This window comes from Dendrobates tinctorius, unplaced genomic scaffold, assembly GCF_039654945.1.
Source record: "Dendrobates tinctorius isolate UK_male_01 unplaced genomic scaffold, ASM3965494v1 ptg000297l, whole genome shotgun sequence".
Taxonomy (NCBI): Eukaryota; Metazoa; Chordata; class Amphibia; order Anura; family Dendrobatidae; genus Dendrobates; species Dendrobates tinctorius.
The window spans coordinates 1,892,587-1,912,389 of NW_027361964.1; the positions used below are offsets into that span (position 1 = coordinate 1,892,587).

The 19,803-nt window shown below is 48.5% G+C and overlaps 1 protein-coding gene and 1 long non-coding RNA gene across 2 annotated transcripts in view; one reads left to right on the forward strand and one right to left on the reverse strand.

The window, feature by feature from the left end:
- Positions 1–579: 579 nt before the first annotated feature.
- Positions 580–6,435, reverse strand: LOC141073137 (uncharacterized). Its single transcript, XR_012226952.1, has 2 exons — positions 2,642–6,435; positions 580–2,050 (listed from the first exon to the last, which is right to left on the reverse strand). It is a non-coding gene; the product is annotated as an uncharacterized lncRNA (long non-coding RNA).
- A 3,756-nt stretch (positions 6,436–10,191) lies between these two features.
- Positions 10,192–19,803, forward strand: part of LOC141073138 (uncharacterized) — a 125,490-nt gene continuing 115,878 nt past the window's right edge. Inside the window, exon 1 of the mRNA XM_073560502.1 lies at positions 10,192–10,319. The gene's annotated coding sequence lies outside the window, so the exon portion shown is untranslated. The remainder of the gene's footprint in view (positions 10,320–19,803) is intronic.

Below are 19,803 nucleotides of genomic sequence, written 5' to 3' on the forward strand. Positions count from 1 at the left end.
GAGGGAACATGGCGGATACATGAGGTAATATTGATCCCATACATGATGTAGGAGCTGATACTACACTAGTACACGATGTCTGAGGTGAATGTGCTCCTATCATCTGTAATGTGAGGTGATCACCCCAGTATTACACTCCCTGACACTGCAGACACATGAGGGAACATGGCGGATACATGAGGTAATATTGATCCCATACATGATGTAGGAGCTGATACTACACTGGTACACGATGTCTGAGGTGAATGTGCTCCTATCATCTGTAATGTGAGGTGATCACCCCAGTATTACACTCCCTGACACTGCAGACACATGAGGGAACAAGGCGGATACATGAGGTAATATTGATCCCATACATGATGTAGGAGCTGATACTACACTGGTACACGATGTCTGAGGTGAATGTGCTCCGATCATCTGTAATGTGAGGTGATGACCCCAGTATTACACTCCCTGACACTGCTGTCGGGATCCCTCAGATTACTCTTTCATCTGAAGGACCGATGTTCTTGGGTGTGAAGCATCATATGTCTCTAATTAAATCAGCTCCGTCGAGAAGAACTATACAAACACCAGCTGTATGGTACAACTCAGGATGCCTCCAAGACGCCTCTGGCTTATCAGTTAGGCTTCCGTCTTTTATAGTAAAGAATTTAGACATTTACAGACATGCGCAGTACAAATGATTTTACAACTTGTTTTCGACAAAGAAAGTCATTTAGGCGAAAAAGCAGAGGTATTTGACCTTGGTTCACAAGGGAGATGTCTGAGACATCTCCTCGAAGAAAAGATAAGGTTTTAAACAAGAGAATGCAACATAGACAGAACTCAATTTAACTCCTTCAGTTCCTATCATTCCCCCCTTTGACATCTTCATTTTTCATCAATCTGGAACACTGGGTCCTGCAACGACAGCTGATAGTGGCTCGTTCACCAGGTACTATCCCAGGCCGACGGGTTGCCCAAGGGAGACAGGTCTTCTACCTTCTCCATCCCCCAGATACTGAAGCCACGTCCATCATTGCAAGAGTACGCTCCTTCATGCCAGAAATGAGATGTCAACCTGAAACCTAAAGAAAACAGTTATCAATTTTGGCATATGTTCTGTCATTAATTTATCTATTTCATCTATACCTGTACTTTTTCTTACATACAGAAAAACACCAAAAAACAAGTTTAAAAAATACATATATTACGAAGATACAAACAACAATACGTAATAGACTTAGTATAATCCCAGCTATCCAGCCTCCAATACCCTTAAACCAATTAGCTGGATTAAGAAAGGAGAATGTATCTGACCACCAACTATCCTTAGTACGATCATTGTCTTTATTGTACTGATCTCTAAGTTTTTGAACATCCTCTATTTTTGATCTTAACTTTAAACTACTGTTGGGATCTATATAATGACAGCAAGCTGGTCCGATGACTTGACACATACCTCCTTGCGCTGCAGTTAAATAATCTAATACTATGGTATGCTGATTAGTGGCTATGATGAGCTGATTTTGGACAGCAACGGTGGTGTTCAATATATCCAGTATATCCCATATTTGGTCATCTAAGTAATCTGTAGCCCTGACTAATTTATCCCACATTTGAGTGATCATAGGATAAATAAAAATAGAGCTGACAATTTTATTGGCCACACTCATCTGCACTATATGTGGTCTCCCAGAGGGACGAGGTGTATTGTCAGCAGCTCTTTTGTATAATGTATGTTTGGGTATTGCCTTCATATCTAATTGTTGGCTTGGAACGATAAAGGTAGCCGGAGTCAAACGTCCCAGAGTACAAGTACCTCTTACCCCTACTGGCAACCATTTATATGCATTGTCTCCACATACCCAGTACATGTCACTAGGTAGGTCCCATAGGGCTGAATGTTGTAATACCAGTCTATGAACTAAATCTATGAACGCAGATACATTCTGAAGCATACACCAATTTGGAAGTTGTCCTAAAGGGCTACAATACCCTACATCGGGATTTCCACAGGTGGGAGTTCCTTTCTCATATCCAGATGACTCGTTGCAAGGTATATTACCTGAAATATTAAAACAAGTTTCATTATTGCCCTGGGGAAATAAATTGGAATACTCCCAGGACGTGTTATGCAACCTTCTTTCTAGCAGTATTGGTTTGAAGGCATTAGTAGAGTGGGAAGTTACATTAAAACTAACTTGTAGGCCATACATTGGAATTTGCCCCAGGTAGGTTAATCGAGTTCTATTCCTGGGTACCCAAGCCCCCCCTTTATATGCCAGATATTGAAGGTGTGTATTACTTCCTGAAAGATTACCCTGCAACCAAGGGTATCCTACCCATCCCACAATAGGTATACCAACAGTTGTGTTCCATAACTTCACATTATTTGTGGCATTATTAGCGAGTGTATCAGAACAACTGGTCCAGGCAAATAATTCCTCGGGTGGCACAGGAATAACAAGGAACGGAATACTAGTGGCCGATACTGGTGAATGTGTGCAGATCCAGCAAATGATTTGACCAATCATTCAGTGATTTTTCATGATGTTGTATAAACTTATTATTCAAGGACATTGGAGAATTTAAACTATCCCACGCAGCTACCATTATTACAGAAAATGCAACAAAACCAAACCAAAACATTATGCACTCTTATGCTTTGTTAACTCCTGTGGCTAGTTTGCAATGCGATGCGTGGATCCAGGTTGGTCGTCCTTCCAACTTAACAGAAGTAGGCGTTGTTAGGAGTACTTGGTAAGGTCCTTGATATCGGGGTTCAAGGGTCTTTCTGGAGTGTTTCTTGACATATACGTAATCACCAGGTTGTAGACAGTGAGTTCCTTCCACACTATCTGGATCTGGAGTGGAAGAGAAAACTAGAGAATGCATTTGAGTTAAATGCTTTTGCAACTGGATTACATAACTTGTCAAATTATCCACATTGAGTGTTAAGACCTGTGGGTAGTACAACCCTGTGTTCGGTGGTCTTCCAAACAGTATCTCGAAGGGTGACAGTTTAGTTTTCCCCGTGGGTGTGTACCTTACTGAGAATAATGCTAATGGGAGACACTCTGGCCATGGTTTATGGGTTTGTTCCATGGTTTTCTGTATTTTCAATTTCAGTGTCCCGTTCATTCTCTCTACCTTCCCTGAACTCTGTGGGTGGTAGGGTGTATGAAATGCTTGTTCTACACCTATCATTTGCATTACATTTTGCATTACCTCAGCAGTGAAATGTGTACCTCTGTCTGATTCAATTGTCTCAGGGACACCGAATCGTGGTATTAGTTCCATCACCAGTTTCTTTGCAGTAGCTCGAGCTGTAGCCGTTTTCACCGGGTAGGCCTCTGGCCATCCAGAGAAGAGATCTACACATACTAGGATATTTGCATACACTCCTACCTTGGTAGCTGTATGTCGTCAATCTGCCGTCTCTGAAACGGGTAGAGAGGCCTAGGTGTCGCTTTCTTAGGGACTTTTACTGTTTTACCTGGGTTGTGCTGTGCACAGATGAGGCATGATTGTACAAGTTTCGCGGCTGCATAACTGAAACCAGGAGCGATCCAGAAGGCATCTACCATGGCACACATGTGACTTTTTGAGGTGTGATTGGGGCCATGTGCTGCTTGCGCCATGATTGGGAACAGGGACTTTGGTGGGCACATTTTATCCTTATTCTCCCATACTCCATTTGAGTTCAGCTCAGCTCCCAGTCTCCCCCGGTGTACCTTCTCTGTTTGGGCAGCCTTTTGCTGGAGGGATTTCAGGACATCTAGACCCAATGCGGCTGGAATACGCTGACTCCCCGCCACCGTCCACTGCTCTCTCTAGGCCGCCTTGTGCTATTTTAGCAGCCTCGTTCGCCCTTCTATTGCCCTCTACCTCCACGGAGTCACCTTTGTGTGTGCTTTTACCTTGACAATGCCAACCTGGACTGGTAACATCAATGCCTCCATCAATTGTTTCAACAGCTCTGCATTTTTAATGGGCTTCGAATCTGTGAAAATATTAGCGACTTTACCTGCAGCGGCTCTACACGCCTCAGTGAGTGCCTTCAACTCTGCCTCCTGCGCCGACATGTGAGGAGAGAGTGGTTCCGCTCGGATTACCTCATGTGAGGATACTACTGCATATCCAGTGTAGAATCGTCCATCCTGGTGGTATCTGGGGCCATCTACAAAAAAGAAACTCAAAGTCTGCATTAGGAACAGGTTTTTCATGAATGTGTGCAAACCCAACTGTCTCCTGACTCATCAGTTCTATGCAGACATGTTCATGCGTCATGTCAAAGTATCCTTCCTCACTTGCCAATACGGTCACCAATTCCCCCTTTTCTGAATCCACAGGCAGTAGGGTGGCTGGATTCAGAACGTTACATCTTTTGAGGAGTGACATACTCAGGAATTAGTAGAGCACACTCAAGTCAGAGCTGTCTGGCCATAGACAGATGTTTTGGTTGAACTTGTAGGAGTATGGCATGGATGTCATGTGGGGAATAGATTGTCAAAAGAAACGTCAGTGTCATCTCACATGCCTTTCCTATTACGTCTCCACTTTTTTCCTTGTGCTCCAGCATACATGACAGGTCGTTTTATTGTCCTTGTTTGCTCAATTTCTTTAGCTACCTTAAGGAGGTCTTTCGGATCTACATGTCTCCATTCAGGTCTGACTGTCTGTACTGCGTCTCGTAAGTCTTTGTTCATACCGTCAATGAATGCATCCACCAGTATTCTAACATCAAGTGGGTTTATGCAAATGTACCCCATGTCTGCCCATTTCAGCTGTAACCGTCCAAGGTATATCTCTACTCTCTCTCCTCTTTGCTGTGTCACATTAGTCAGGAGTACAGACTGCTCTGATTGTTCCACTGCAGCCCATTGTCTTAGTGACTCACAGTACGTCTCCCCAGATCGTGCAGATTTATCATCCATGCCCCAAGCCTGATTCTTTGTCACATCTGTGTGTGTCTTAATTATATGATCTAGTGCGTCACCTGCCTTTAAACTCACCAACCTCTCTAAGTCTGCCCAGGTACACTTATATGTCTGCTGTACTTCCTTTATGTGTCTGTAAAACGGGAATGGTTGGTCTTCAGGGGCAGGCAGCTGCTTCAGCAAAGCTAGCTGGTCAGAGGGGCTCCAGGGATAATACACCTGTATCTTTCTTATTCTAGTCACACTTCTAGGTCCTGCTGGGGTTGGCCGTCTGATGTCTACTGTCAGCTTACTCCTCAAGGGCCAATGTCCCCACTACCCACTATCCACACTATTATGTCAGCTTCTTATGATCTTGTCTGGATAGGATTTAGTGCAATTCTCTTAGGTCAGTAGCACAGGTCACACAAGTAGCTATTCAGTCTGGGTTTGTCTGAGTCTGACCACAGTGTTTACAAGTCCATCTGTTTTGTCTGGGTCTCTGGTTACACTTTGTCAATCAAACATTCATAATACACCTTCCACACTGCTGCACATTCTCAAGCATCATTTATTCACTTGCTATTTTCTTCCCTTGTCTGTGCCTTTTTGTACATCCAAACATTCACACTCTGGTATTTTTGCCTTTTTCAATATTTGTCCCACTTGTTTTACTGCTTCCTTCCTTCTCTGTCTCTTGTAATTTGACACAATTTGCTATACAAATCAATCACACAACTAGAAGCAGGTTCAAACACATTAATGACCAAGCAATCACTTACAATTCCCTTCTAAATTAGGCACCATATCTTACTTTTAACTTCCAATCTTCAATTAAGTACTGTTGCTTTAAAATGCACAAATCTTTCAGCGCGTTCCTTACGGATAGAATTACAGAGAATTTTGAGCACAGCTCACACTCAGCAGAGATAAGAGCGAAGGGAGAAGAAAAACTACGCAGCGGTATCATTCCCCCCTCCCATCAGAATGCAGCGTCGTCCTTCACAGAATTCTGTAGTTCTTTAGACTTATCAAAATCAATTTCTACAAAGAAACTCAAAATCACGGGATTTCACTGTAAGGGCAGATAACTGTATAATGAGATTAACCATGCCTTGCCCTTTTTCTGGCCAAATGCATTCAGGAAACTTTACAATGTAATGCCACATATAACACGAACTATATCATTACTCAATTCATTCAGTCTCAGATGTAGATTTGAAATATCTATAACGCATCTGTCCGGGATTCCACCACAACTAGAAAGGTCACAAATCTCTTGACACAAAAATGATGTGTGATGATTCATTCATACGTGCTCATTCACTGATTTTTTTTTTTTTTTTTTTATACTCAATTACTCATCTTATTCAGAGGTTCTCATAGACATATATACAAGGATTCACACAGCCTGCCTATCTTGCACTTTGGATTTGATTAATACTTTTTCCAGGTTCTTTGCTGCACTACTTCCATATCTATCCTCAATTATATCACATAACCGATTTCCTTCTTCAGGTGTCTTTCCCTGACTGTTCCCCATCTTATCTTTTATTCTTATCCTGTCTCTCTTGTTGTCTTCCTGTTAGTCCCCTGCCTTAGGTGGTGTATTGGGTAAGCTCAAGACTAGGCTCTACTATACCTCGTTACCTTCTTCCTAAGGTGCTAACAGGCTAAATGGAGTGTCTGTTCCTCGGTGTACTACGTGTTTCGTGTACTTATATGCTATGTAGCATCCGAACAGAAATACTCCCACAACACACAGGATTGTAAATAAAGTGTCCATCTACTGGGGTTCTTCAGTCATATCCTGTCACAGGCTCATTTCACGGTCCTGTGCTCATTCGGTCACACTCTTATCTGTCACAAGGTTTATTCGTAAAGGGTGTTGATTTAAGCTTAGGCGGTGACCTCCCCGAAAGGACGCTGTCACATGACCCAGTTAGGCAATATCACCACTCTTTGAACGAATACCTACTGTGCAGCTTATTTTTCTACTTACCACAACCTTTCAAATCAAAGTAGCCATTCAACAACCTCCTCTATTCCTAGTGCGGAATCGTCTATTGTGAAAAACTTGTCCGTCCGGGCTGCGCAGTATGAACTGTTCACCCAGCCTTATATTCCGTAATGTCAGACCTCTCCCATTTTGATTTGCATCAGCTCTTTTTCTAAAAATAGCTGTGCACACACAGAACCTACAGTAACCTCTCATTCGAGCAGAAATTACATATGCGTGTCACACCCGATTTCCTCAGAGTTCTTATATGGACCTGATTTTACGGCCCCCTCCTCTACTAGATTCCCCTTTATACGGACCTTAGTTATAATGATAGATTATGAAGAGCAGAGAAGAGAAAAATTGATCTCTTACCTGGCCAGGTGTTTAGGTCTGCTGTTCACAATTTCATCAGTAACTGGAGTGGTCTGTAGATCGGGTAGTCTTGGAGAGGTGCCTATATCAGGTCCCTGTTTCGGGCGCCAGGAAACTGTCGGGATCCCTCAGATTACTCTTTCATCTGAAGGACCGATGTTCTTGGGTGTGAAGCATCATATGTCTCTAATTAAATCAGCTCCGTCGAGAAGAACTATACAAACACCAGCTGTATGGTACAACTCAGGATGCCTCCAAGACGCCTCTGGCTTATCATTTAGGCTTCCGTCTTTTATAGTAAAGAATTTAGACATTTACAGACATGCGCAGTACAAATGATTTTACAACTTGTTTTCGACAAAGAAAGTCATTTAGGCGAAAAAGCAGAGGTATTTGACCTTGGTTCACAAGGGAGATGTCTGAGACATCTCCTCGAAGAAAAGATAAGGTTTTAAACAAGAGAATGCAACATAGACAGAACTCAATTTAACTCCTTCAGTTCCTATCACTGCAGACACATGAGGGAACATGGCGGATACATGAGGTAATATTGATCCCATACATGATGTAGGAGCTGATACTACACTAGTACATGATGTCTGAGGTGAATGTGCTCCTATCATCTGTCGGGTGAGGTGATCACCCCAGTATTACACTCCCTGACACTGCAGACACATGAGGGAACATGGCGGATACATGAGGTAATATTGATCCCATATATGATGTAGGAGCTGATACTACACTGGTACATGATGTCTGAGGTGAATGTGCTCCTATCATCTGTAATGTGAGGTGATGACCCCAGTATTACACTCCCTGACACTGCAGACACATGAGGGAACATGGCGGATACATGAGGTAATATTGATCCCATACATGATGTAGGAGCTGATACTACACTGGTACACGATGTCTGAGGTGAATGTGCTCCTATCATCTGTCATGTGAGGTGATGACTCCAGTATTACACTCCCTGACACTGCAGACACATGAGGGAACATGGCGGATATATGAGGTAATATTGATCCCATACATGATGTAGGAGCTGATACTACACTAGTACACGATGTCTGAGGTGAATGTGCTCCTATCATCTGTAATGTGAGGTGATGACCCCAGTATTACAGTCCCTGACACTGCAGACACATGAGGGAACATGGCGGATACATGAGGTAATATTGATCCCATACATGATGTAGGAGCTGATACTACACTGGTACATGATGTCTGAGGTGAATGTGCTCCTATCATCTGTAATGTGAGGTGATGACCCCAGTATTACACTCCCTGACACTGCAGACACATGAGGGAACATGGCGGATACATGAGGTAATATTGATCCCATACATGATGTAGGAGCTGATACTACACTGGTACATGATGTCTGAGGTGAATGTGCTCCTATCATCTGTCATGTGAGGTGATGACTCCAGTATTACACTCCCTGACACTGCAGACACATGAGGGAACATGGCGGATATATGAGGTAATATTGATCCCATACATGATGTAGGAGCTGATACTACACTAGTACACGATGTCTGAGGTGAATGTGCTCCTATCATCTGTAATGTGAGGTGATGACCCCAGTATTACAGTCCCTGACACTGCAGACACATGAGGGAACATGGCGGATACATGAGGTAATATTGATCCCATATATGATGTAGGAGCTGATACTACACTGGTACATGATGTCTGAGGTGAATGTGCTCCTATCATCTGTAATGTGAGGTGATCACCCCAGTATTACACTCCCTGACACTGCAGACACATGAGGGAACATGGCGGATACATGAGGTAATATTGATCCCATATATGATGTAGGAGCTGATACTACACTAGTACACGATGTCTGAGGTGAATGTGCTCCTATCATCTGTAATGTGAGGTGATCACCCCAGTATTACACTCCCTGACACTGCAGACACATGAGGGAACATGGCGGATACATGAGGTAATATTGATCCCATACATGATGTAGGAGCTGATACTACACTGGTACATGATGTCTGAGGTGAATGTGCTCCTATCATCTGTCGTGTGAGGTGATGACCCCAGTATTACACTCCCTGACACTGCAGACACATGAGAGAACATGGCGGATACATGAGGTAATATTGATCCCATACATGATGTAGGAGCTGATACTACACTGGTACACGATGTCTGAGGTGAATGTGCTCCTATCATCTGTAATGTGAGGTGATCACCCCAGTATTACACTCCCTGACACTGCAGACACATGAGAGAACATGGCGGATACATGAGGTAATATTGATCCCATATATGATGTAGGAGCTGATACTACACTAGTACACGATGTCTGAGGTGAATGTGCTCCTATCATCTGTCATGTGAGGTGATCACCCCAGTATTACACTCCCTGACACTGCAGACACATGAGAGAACATGGCGGATACATGAGGTAATATTGATCCCATATATGATGTAGGAGCTGATACTACACTTGTACACGATGTCTGAGGTGAATGTGCTCCTATCATCTGTCGTGTGAGGTGATCACCCCAGTATTACACTCCCTGACACTGCAGACATGCTTCCTCCTGTTCTATATAAGCCCCCCTCCTCACAATGACCCCCAGGCACCGCCATACTGGGCTTCCTACATCCCTGGTGCTTACCATCTACACCACTATACCAAAAAGCTGCCGGAGTGAAGGTCCACCCCTCCCCAAGTCATGTCCTCCTCTGCCTGCGGCTCCGGTGGCTTCTGCACTCCTCACGTTGGTGGATCCGGGCGTTGTCGGAGGATGTGTCTTTCCTTTCTTCGCACACATGTCATCACCAGATTTCCCGACACAAGGAGACTGTCAGGTTCATCCACTTTACATTGTAGGAAGTGGTAATTATAGTCATGATCTGCTAATTATAACTGTACAGAGATCGGCTATGAACACGACGTGTGGGGAACTGCGCCCCGCAATGGCGGCCGTATTCACATCTGTGCAATGTTCCAGCAGGAAAGCAGAAGGCGCTCTTCCCCGACAGCAGCAGGGAGACGTGGAGCCCACCACAAGGTCAGAGCTGTGGCAGACCCCCGCCGCAGGACCCCGACTCACACATCCAGGACAGGGAAGCGCAGCTACGCTCCCACGGTCAGTAAGCGCTGCGGCTGTACGCTGTGTACAGCCACATTGGCCAGATATTCACGGACGCCTGCGGCTTCCCTGCGTAGACGCACATGAGGCGCCTCTCTCCAGACCGCAGCATGTCTATGTAGCGGAGACCATCAGTCCCCACAAGATAAATGTCACCGTCCAATGTATACGATGCGGTGAGTCCACACGGTTCAGTGACCACATGCAGAATCACCGGCGTTCAAAAGCCGGCAGCGCCTTGGACGGAGCGGACATGTGCTGCAACCAAAGCGCTGCTGCATCCTGACCGTGGGCACATACCCTAAGTGATTCTTCTGCGCTGCTGGTGGAAATCCCACAAAAACTGCTCCCTCAGGATACAACCAAGTATCTGTATTACATTACTGATCCTGAGTTACATCCTGTATTATACCCCAGAGCTGCACTCACTATTCTGCTGGTGCAGTCACTGTGTACATACATTACATTACTGATCCTGAGTTACATCCTGTATTTTACCCCAGAGCTGCACTCACTATTCTGCTGGTGCAGTCACTGTGTACATACATTACATTACTGATCCTGAGTTACATCCTGTATTATACCCCAGAGCTGCACTCACTATTCTGCTGGTGCAGTCACTGTGTACATACATTACATTACTGATCCTGAGTTACATCCTGTATTATACCCCAGAGCTGCACTCACTATTCTGCTGGTGCAGTCACTGTGTACATACATTACATTACTGATCCTGAGTTACATCCTGTATTATACCCCAGAGCTGCACTCACTATTCTGCTGGTGCAGTCACTGTGTACATACATTACATTACTGATCCTGAGTTACATCCTGTATTTTACCCCAGAGCTGCACTCACTATTCTGCTGGTGCAGTCACTGTGTACATACATTACATTACTGATCCTGAGTTACATCCTGTATTATACCCCAGAGCTGCACTCACTATTCTGCTGGTGCAGTCACTGTGTACATACATTACATTACTGATCCTGAGTTACATCCTGTATTATACCCCAGAGCTGCACTCACTATTCTGCTGGTGCAGTCACTGTGTACATACATTACATTACTGATCCTGAGTTACCTCCTGTATTACACTCCAGAGCTGCACTCACTATTCTGCTGGTGCAGTCACTGTGTACATACATTACATTACTGATCCTGAGTTACATCCTGTATTATACTCCATAGCTGCACTCACTATTCTGCTGGTGCAGTCACTGTGTACATACATTACATTACTGATCCTGAGTTACCTCCTGTATTATACTCCAGAGCTGCACTCACTATTCTGCTGGTGCAGTCACTGTGTACTTACATTACATTACTGATCCTGAGTTACATCCTGTATTATACTCCAGAGCTGCACTCACTATTCTGCTGGTGCAGTCACTGTGTACATACATTACATTACTGATCCTGAGTTACATCCTGTATTATACCCCAGAGCTGCACTCACTATTCTGCTGGTGCAGTCACTGTGTACATACATTACTGATCCTGAGTTACATCCTGTATTATACTCCAGAGCTGCACTCACTATTCTGCTGGTGCAGTCACTGTGTACATACATTACATTACTGATCCTGAGTTACATCCTGTATTATACTCCAGAGCTGCACTCACTATTCTGCTGGTGCAGTCACTGTGTACATACATTACTGATCCTGAGTTACATCCTGTAGCTCTTTTTTATTATAAAAGTATCAAAACACAATACATAACAGACTACATAATACAAAACACAATACATAGCAGACAAACAATGCTCCCGACATAAATATTTGTGCAAACCTCGCAATTTTACCTGATCCCCCAGGCTTTCCAGCCTAGAGGGCCCCAGCAGGATCCCTCCACCCCTATACAACTTGAAATAAAGAAACCCCTATGTAACACATTCATCCCCTACGCACACCCTTTCACACTCCATTCGCGCTTTGCACCCATACCTATATACAAGTAATAAAGAAAAAAAAACCATATTCCGGCCCTTCTGCCTTAAAAAAAAACCATAGCCACTTATACTGGCAAAACCCCAGCACCAGCCTAACACCTCTACGAAAATTTTTTTTTTTTTTTTTTTTAAATTTTAATAATTTTTTTTCCTTTTTTTTTTTTTTTCTTTTTTTTTATTTATCATCCCCCCACCACACCCAAGGTCCAAAAGTCCATGGCCCATTACACGAAACACACAAGGTCCATCAATGTTCATGGCCTATCACATCTATCTCTTGGCAAAAACAGTTTATGCTCCAAGAGGAAAACCCTCACCCGGCTCCACCCAAAACCTATGCTATTTACCACGTGGTCCATTCTTCTTTTCCTTTCCACGATTTGTCCATCCACTTTCCCTTCAGATAAAGGTCCTCTTTTCCCATTCTCACCCCCCATTCACCCCCCTCCCAACCTCACTACACCCTCCCATGCACTCCTAACTAAAACAAAAGAAAGTATGTATAATACACAAAAATGCAAATATACAATATATATCTACATATACACCACATAACATTATTACCATATTTGTTTTGGCTTGCCACCACACACTTTCCTTTGCAGACCCAAGATCAGTGCCTGCAAGCCCAATATCCATTAATGCTCTATGTTTCCAAAACAAAAGACTAGAGTGGCATGCTTTAGCCCTCCACCAGGAAAAGGAGTTCTCGAGGCCCCGTCCCTCACTAACTCATTCACCCTGTCCCTCAACAACTAAGACTGTCCCTGCTTCTGTCCCTAAAGAAACTGTCCCTATCTGTCCCTTCCTGTCCCTACTCCACCTAACTTAATATAACTAACTTTCTATCTGTCCCTCAGTGCCTGTCCCTCCCTGTCCCTATCTGCCCCTACTTCTGTCCCTAGCACACCCAGTGAAACTTATGCTATCCCTACCCTCATTCACACGGAGCTAGCTCTCCCTTGAGTGCGTTTTTAAAAGGAGAGGCCTCTCCAAAGCCAAGAGGCCTTCCTCACACCCAACCTTTCGAACTCCAAAGAACGGACCTTCACCAGGTCACCCAAGATGTTTCCTACCACCTCATCCCTTGGGAGGGTTTTTTTCCGCGTCGAAACTAGGCACCGTGCATTCCAAGTGTAGAACCTAACCACTACACTGACTAGAAATAAAGTGCACGGGTCCCGGCCACCCAGGGATCTGAACGCTCCATAAACCCACTCAGCGTAGGAGAGGGACGCCAGCCGCGGCCAACGTATGGAAGCACCCACCCTGTTGTACACCTCTGCATTAAAGGGACACTGAAGCAGGAAGTGCTCCATGCTTTCCAGCACGTCGCCACACTCCTCACGGGGACAACCCCGATCATCGGATTTCCTGCACTTCAGGTTATCCTTTACATACAGCCTCCCGTGGAAGCAACGCCAGGTCAAGTCCCAAAACTTCATGGGGATCCGCTTAGAATTTAAAAGCCCCAGCCCGACCTCCAGATCCCGGCCTGGGCAATCCTTAAGGGCCAGGGGCTTCTGGAAATGGGTCAACAGGACCCTCCTGTCAAGGCATTGCCTCGACATGGTCCTGATTTCCCACATTCCCAGACCCCACCGGCGGATCACCTTCAGAACCGGGGTAGCGTAAGCCGGGAGATGCCCATGAGGTGTGCGTAGGTCCTTCACCTGCCCTCCTGTCTCCCATTCCTGGAAGAAAGGCCAAAGCCAACCCTTGCAGGAGACTACCCACGGAGGAGCCCTCTCTAGCCAGAGGTTGGAGATGTTAGTCTTAAGAAAGGTGTTTACTAGAAACACCACCGGGTTGACCATACCCAACCCGCCTAGTCTCCTCGTACGGTATGTAACCTCCCTCTTGATTAGGTTAAGCCTATTCCCCCATAACAATTGGAAGAACAGGCTATAGACCCGTGTCCAGAGAGGTTCCGGCAAGATGCACACACTGCCCAGGTATATTAATAAAGGTAGCAGAAAGCCTTTAGCCATGGCAACCCTTTCCCTCAGGGTTAAAGACCAACCCTTCCATTGGTCCACCTTTTGGGCAGCGATCTTAAGTCTGCCCTCCCAATTTTGCTGGGGGTAATCCCCGGGGCCAAATTCGATGCCTAGAATTTTGGCGGTGGCCTGGGGCCCTGGAAGGGTGTCCGGGAGATCAAACCTGGGATCTCCCCCTCCCAGCCAGAGACTTTCACACTTATCCCGGTTGATCATGGACCCGGATGCCTCCGAGTAGCGCACTACCTCCGACATGACCCAATCCGCCTCCCTTCTCGAGGACACGAAAAGGGAAACATCATCGGCATACGCCACCACCCTCAGAGAGGACCCAGAGCCCGCCTGGTCCATCCCGACTCCCGCCAACGGTCCACGATCTACCCTCCTTAGGAAGGGATCGATCGCGAACACGTATAAAAGCGGGCTCAGCGGACAGCCCTGACGGACCCCAGAACCCACCTCAAAAGGGCGACCTGACCAACCGTTCACCAGCGGAAAAGTCTCAGCCCCTTGGTACAAGATCTCTAACCATTTTACAAACCTCCCAGGCAGACCATACCTCAAAAGGACGGACCAGAGGTACTCGTGGTTGACCCGGTCAAAGGCTTTCGCTTGATCTAATGACAGCAAGTACCCCTTCCAGTGACCTGCCCTACCCTGCTCCACTGCCTCTCGGACACCGAGCACAGCACTAAAAGTACTGCGGCCCGGAACAGAGCAATGCTGGGCCCCTGAAAGGAGCCGGGGTGCAAACTTCACCAGCCGATTAAACAGCACCTTGGCCAGAACCTTCCGGTCCGTATCGAGAAGCGCTATGGGACGCCAATTCTCGATACGGGACGGATCCTTACCCTTTGACAGAATAATGAGGGCTGACTTCCTCATTGAGTCGGGAAGAGTGCCCGAGGAGAGACACTCATTAAATACCCCTGTCAAGAGGGGGACCAAGGAGTCCCTAAAAGTCTTATAGAACTCGGATGTTAAGCCATCCGGACCTGGCGATTTCTTGGGCCGAAGCCCATCAATGGCCAGTCTCACTTCCTCTTCCCTGATTTCCTCTGCCAAAACACCAAGAGAGGGATCACCCCCTGGCTCAGGGACGGTTTCAGCCAGGAAAGCCGACATCCTGTCCCGATCCAGATCCTTCTTTTCCAAGAGGTGTGAGTAGAAGGATCTGACCACCTCCAGGATCCCTGATTTGGATCTGTTCAGGGACCCCGTACTGTCGATCAGTCCTGTCACCATCTTACAATTCACTGACATCTTACAGTTTCTGTAAGGGTCGGGTGAGCGGTACTTCCCGAAGTCCCTCTCAAAAACTAAAGATGTGTGTCTATCATACTGACACCTCTTGAGCAAAGATTTCACTGGAGATTTCCTCACGGTCACCTCCAGTCGAGACAAGCTGCTCGAGTTTCCTCCCCAGGGCCTGGTACAAGCGGTGCCTGTTCAGACTCCTGAGGCTCGAGAGCTGACGGAAGAACCCCGCCACCCGCTTTTTGAAGATCTCCCACCACTCTGACTTACTACTACAGAGATCCAACAGCGGTACCTGGCTCTGAAGAAAGTCCTCGAAGGATTGTCTCACCTCCGCTTCTTCCAGCAGGGACGAATTGAGCTTCCACAGCCCTCTTCCCATCCGATGAGTCTCTGCAACATTCAGAGAAAAGAAAATTAGACAGTGATCGGAGAACTCCACCTCAACGGCGGACACAGCAGAAAAGATGGCGTCCTCCTTCAAAAAAAACCTGTCTATTCTAGACCTACAGCTACCCCTATGGTAGGTGAAACCTCCGTGACCTGGGGTGTGCCGGATGTGGACATCCACCAGGCGAGCTTCGCTGGCTATGCTATTCAACGCGACGCTATCATAAGCCAGGCGATCTCCGGGACCCCCCCGGTCACGGGACCTCGTAATGGTGTTGAAGTCCCCACCGAAGACCACCTGCCGGCTCGTAAAAAGAAAGGGCTTGATCCTCAGGAAGAGACATTTGCGGTCCCACTTGGACTGCGGGCCGTAGATGTTGATGAGCCGGAGCACTTGTCCCCTCATGAAGACATCTAGGATCAGGCACCTCCCCATTTCCAACTCAGTAACCCGTCGGCATTCAACAGCTGCAGTCTTAAAAAGGACTGCCACCCCGCTATATGGCTCGGCCGCAAGAGACCAGTATGAGGGCCCGCACCTCCACTCCCTCCGTGCTTTATAGATGGCCCCCAAGTCTGTTAGTCTGGTCTCTTGCAAGAATAAAATTTCTGCCTCAATCCGGGAGAAAAAATCAAAGGCCGTGAAACGAGCCGCATCCGACTTTATGCTGGCAACATTAATAGATGCCAGCGTCAACGGGGCGAGTTCCGCCATCATGGGTGATCAAGTTGGATGGCCAACTTCTTACCACTGCTATCACCTCCACCTGGGGAGGGGTCTGACACCTTCCTTTTCAGGGAAGCTCCCGTTGTGTCCATCCTACCCCCCCGGTGTCCTCGCCCCCGGGTTCCAGGTCTGTCCCCCCCCCAGGAGGAACACTGCCCCCTGAGGGACGGACCCCACCATCCCCCGAAGGACCCTCCGGTGGTACCCCCCGGCCCAGCATCCTCGTCTTGCGGCCCATCATCCGAGCCTCCGAGGACGCTGAACCGGTTGGAGAGATCAATCAGAGGGGGGTCAGCGGGCCCTTCCGTGCGCACCCTGGTGGTCGGGGGCGGGGGAGATTTTGAAGGCTTGCCAGCCTTCTTCCCCCCCGATTTGTTATGATTGGCACGTTTACTTTTGCCACCCGCTGCTGTAGGCTGCTCCTGGACCTCCTCATCAACACTTTCATACTGTGAGGACCCGTCCGAGTCAGCCGCTTTATCCTCCCTCTCCATCCTCCTGATCTCCTCTCTCACCACACTCTCCCTCAGGACCTCAGAGGCTTTTGCCACGGGCCTGGAGGGAGGAGCAGGCATCGACCCGGTTGCCCGAGACTTCACCTGCCCCCCACCCCCATGGCGTTTTTCTTGCCTCCGCACATACGCGGGGCCCCTCACCTTGGCATTGCCCTTCCTCACCGGTCCCTCAGCCCCTTCCCCTCCGCCACCACCTGCCACAGCTGCAGGAGCGCCGCCAGAGGTTTCTCCCTCACGGACTCCTCCCGCCGGGCCTGCAGCGGCATTAGAAAAGGAGCGAGGGCAGCGGCTGAGAGGGTGACCTAGGTCACCACACAAGTGACACCGAATGTCCTTACACGAGGCGGCCAGATGACCTACCCCACCACACAAGGCACATTTCTGTACCTTGCAGCTAGCGCTGAAGTGAGTGGGGTCGCCGCACTTGTGGCAGACCTTCGGTTGCCCCTGGTAGAAGACCAGGATCCTGTCCCTTCCCAGGAACGCCGAGGAAGGGATGTGGGTGACCGTGCCGCCGGAAACCTTCAGTTTAACCATGAAGGTCCAGCCCCCCGACCAGATGCCGAATTCGTCCCTGTTCTTTTTGGGGACCTCGGTGACTTCCCCGTAACGGGAAAGCCACGTCATAATGTCCACGCCGGCAAGTGACTCGTTACAAGTGACCACGGTCACTCGCTTGACGGAATTTTGGCGAGACACCGCTTGCGCAACGAAGTCTCGCCATCCGGGCTCTTCCCGCACCAGCTCATAGTTAGACCAGAAGAGCTCAAGCCCCTCTGGCCGCACAAAGCTGACGTCGAAGAAGCGGGACGCCGAAGGATGTATCAGGGCAAAGATGTCATTCGCCCCGAAGCCCATCTTAAGGAGGAGCTCCACCACCTTGCTCCTAGGTGGACAAGCTTCACTGCCCCCCCACCTAAGACGGACCACATTCCTCCTTTGCGGCCCCTGCCCGGCTGTGGGGAGAGACCAAACAGTCCCTCCCTCCCTTTGGTTTTGGAAGGCAGCAAGGCCGTGTCTCTCTATCCAGAAAGACAAGTCCACTGTCCTCCCCTCTACCACTATCGACCTTTCTCCTTTTTTGAGGGCCTCCAGGAAACGGTGGTGCAAAGCGCCGTCCCTGGAGCCCGGAGGCGAGGAGACCCCCCCAGGACCACCCCGAGGACCACCCCGACCCCCAGCCGCGGCCCCCGCATAACTATGTTGGGGTCTTGCGGCCAGGGGGGCAGACGGGCCAGCCCTCCTACCACTACCACCACTAGTGCCAGCACCCTCATTCGTCCTCCCACTCACTCTCCCATTCACTCTTTTATTATTTGCATTCACTCCAGCATTCACTCCAGCACACTCACCCACATTCACAGTAGCACTCACTCCTTCATCCATGTCACTCATATCACCATTCACTTCAGCAAACATCTCCTCAAATATATCCACTCCGCTTTCGTACTCACTCTCACTCGCACAATTGGTGAACATAGCAACATTATTTACATTTTTTACATTTTTAACATTTCCCAAACCAGTGTAGTTCCTCTCTTTGCCTGCTGGGGGCCCTGAGCTCTCTTGCTGGGAGCTACTCCAGCTCCTGTCCAGGAGCGCCGCTGCCCCTTTAAATGCCTCAGTGCTGATGACATCATGCACTCTGCCCTGGCTGGGCCTAGGAGCAACAGCAGCTCCTGGTTTCAGCTCCATTTTTTTTCCTTTTGCTGAGTTTTGTTTACTCTGGGCAGGGACGGCCACTGGCACCACTCCCTGCTCTGCACTTTTCTTCACCCCCGCCGCCGGCTTGCCAGGGAGCGCCAGAGTCCCCGCACCCTCAGATGAAGGTAGGTGGGCCGGGGACCCCGACAACTCCCCGCCAGCTTTTGGGGGCAGCACAGCATTACTTGGAAGGGTGGGTGGGACAGAGGGCAGCGGGCCCACAGCGGCCACGCCCCCCCCGCCGGTCGCAGCCACCCCAGGCAGAGCCGCGGCCCCCTGCGAGGCCACGGCCCCCCCGGGTGACGCGAGCACAGCGGGCGGAGTCGCGACCGCTGAGGCCACGCCCCCCCGCCAGTCACAGCCACCACGGGCAGAGCAGCGACCCCTTGCGAGGCCATGCCCCCCCGGGCGACGCAGACGCAGCGGGTGGGACGACGGCCGAGGAGGACATGCCCCCCCCGCACGCCACAGCCTTTGCAGGCCGGGCAACACTCGGGGAGGCCACGCCCCCCTCACAGACCACCGCTGCCACCCCAGGCCCACCACTTGAGACAGGCAAGGCCGGCCACTCCCCCTCGTCGCCCAGCGGCGGCGGAGCCCCCTGCACGGACCCCTTTTTGGGTCGACGTGCCGGAGACCCCGCTCTCACCACAGGCGCCGACATGGGAGCGACCAGCACTTTGCACCGCCTCAGCTGCTGCTTGATGTTCTGTTCGCCCTTCCTAGGCTTCTGGACCCCCACTAGCGATCCAGACTTAGCGGATCCGTACGTGGGGGGTCCAGAAGCCCTAGCACTCGCCGCCGGAGGTGCGGCCCTGGCTGTACCAACTTTACCTGGTGCCAGGCCAGCCTCC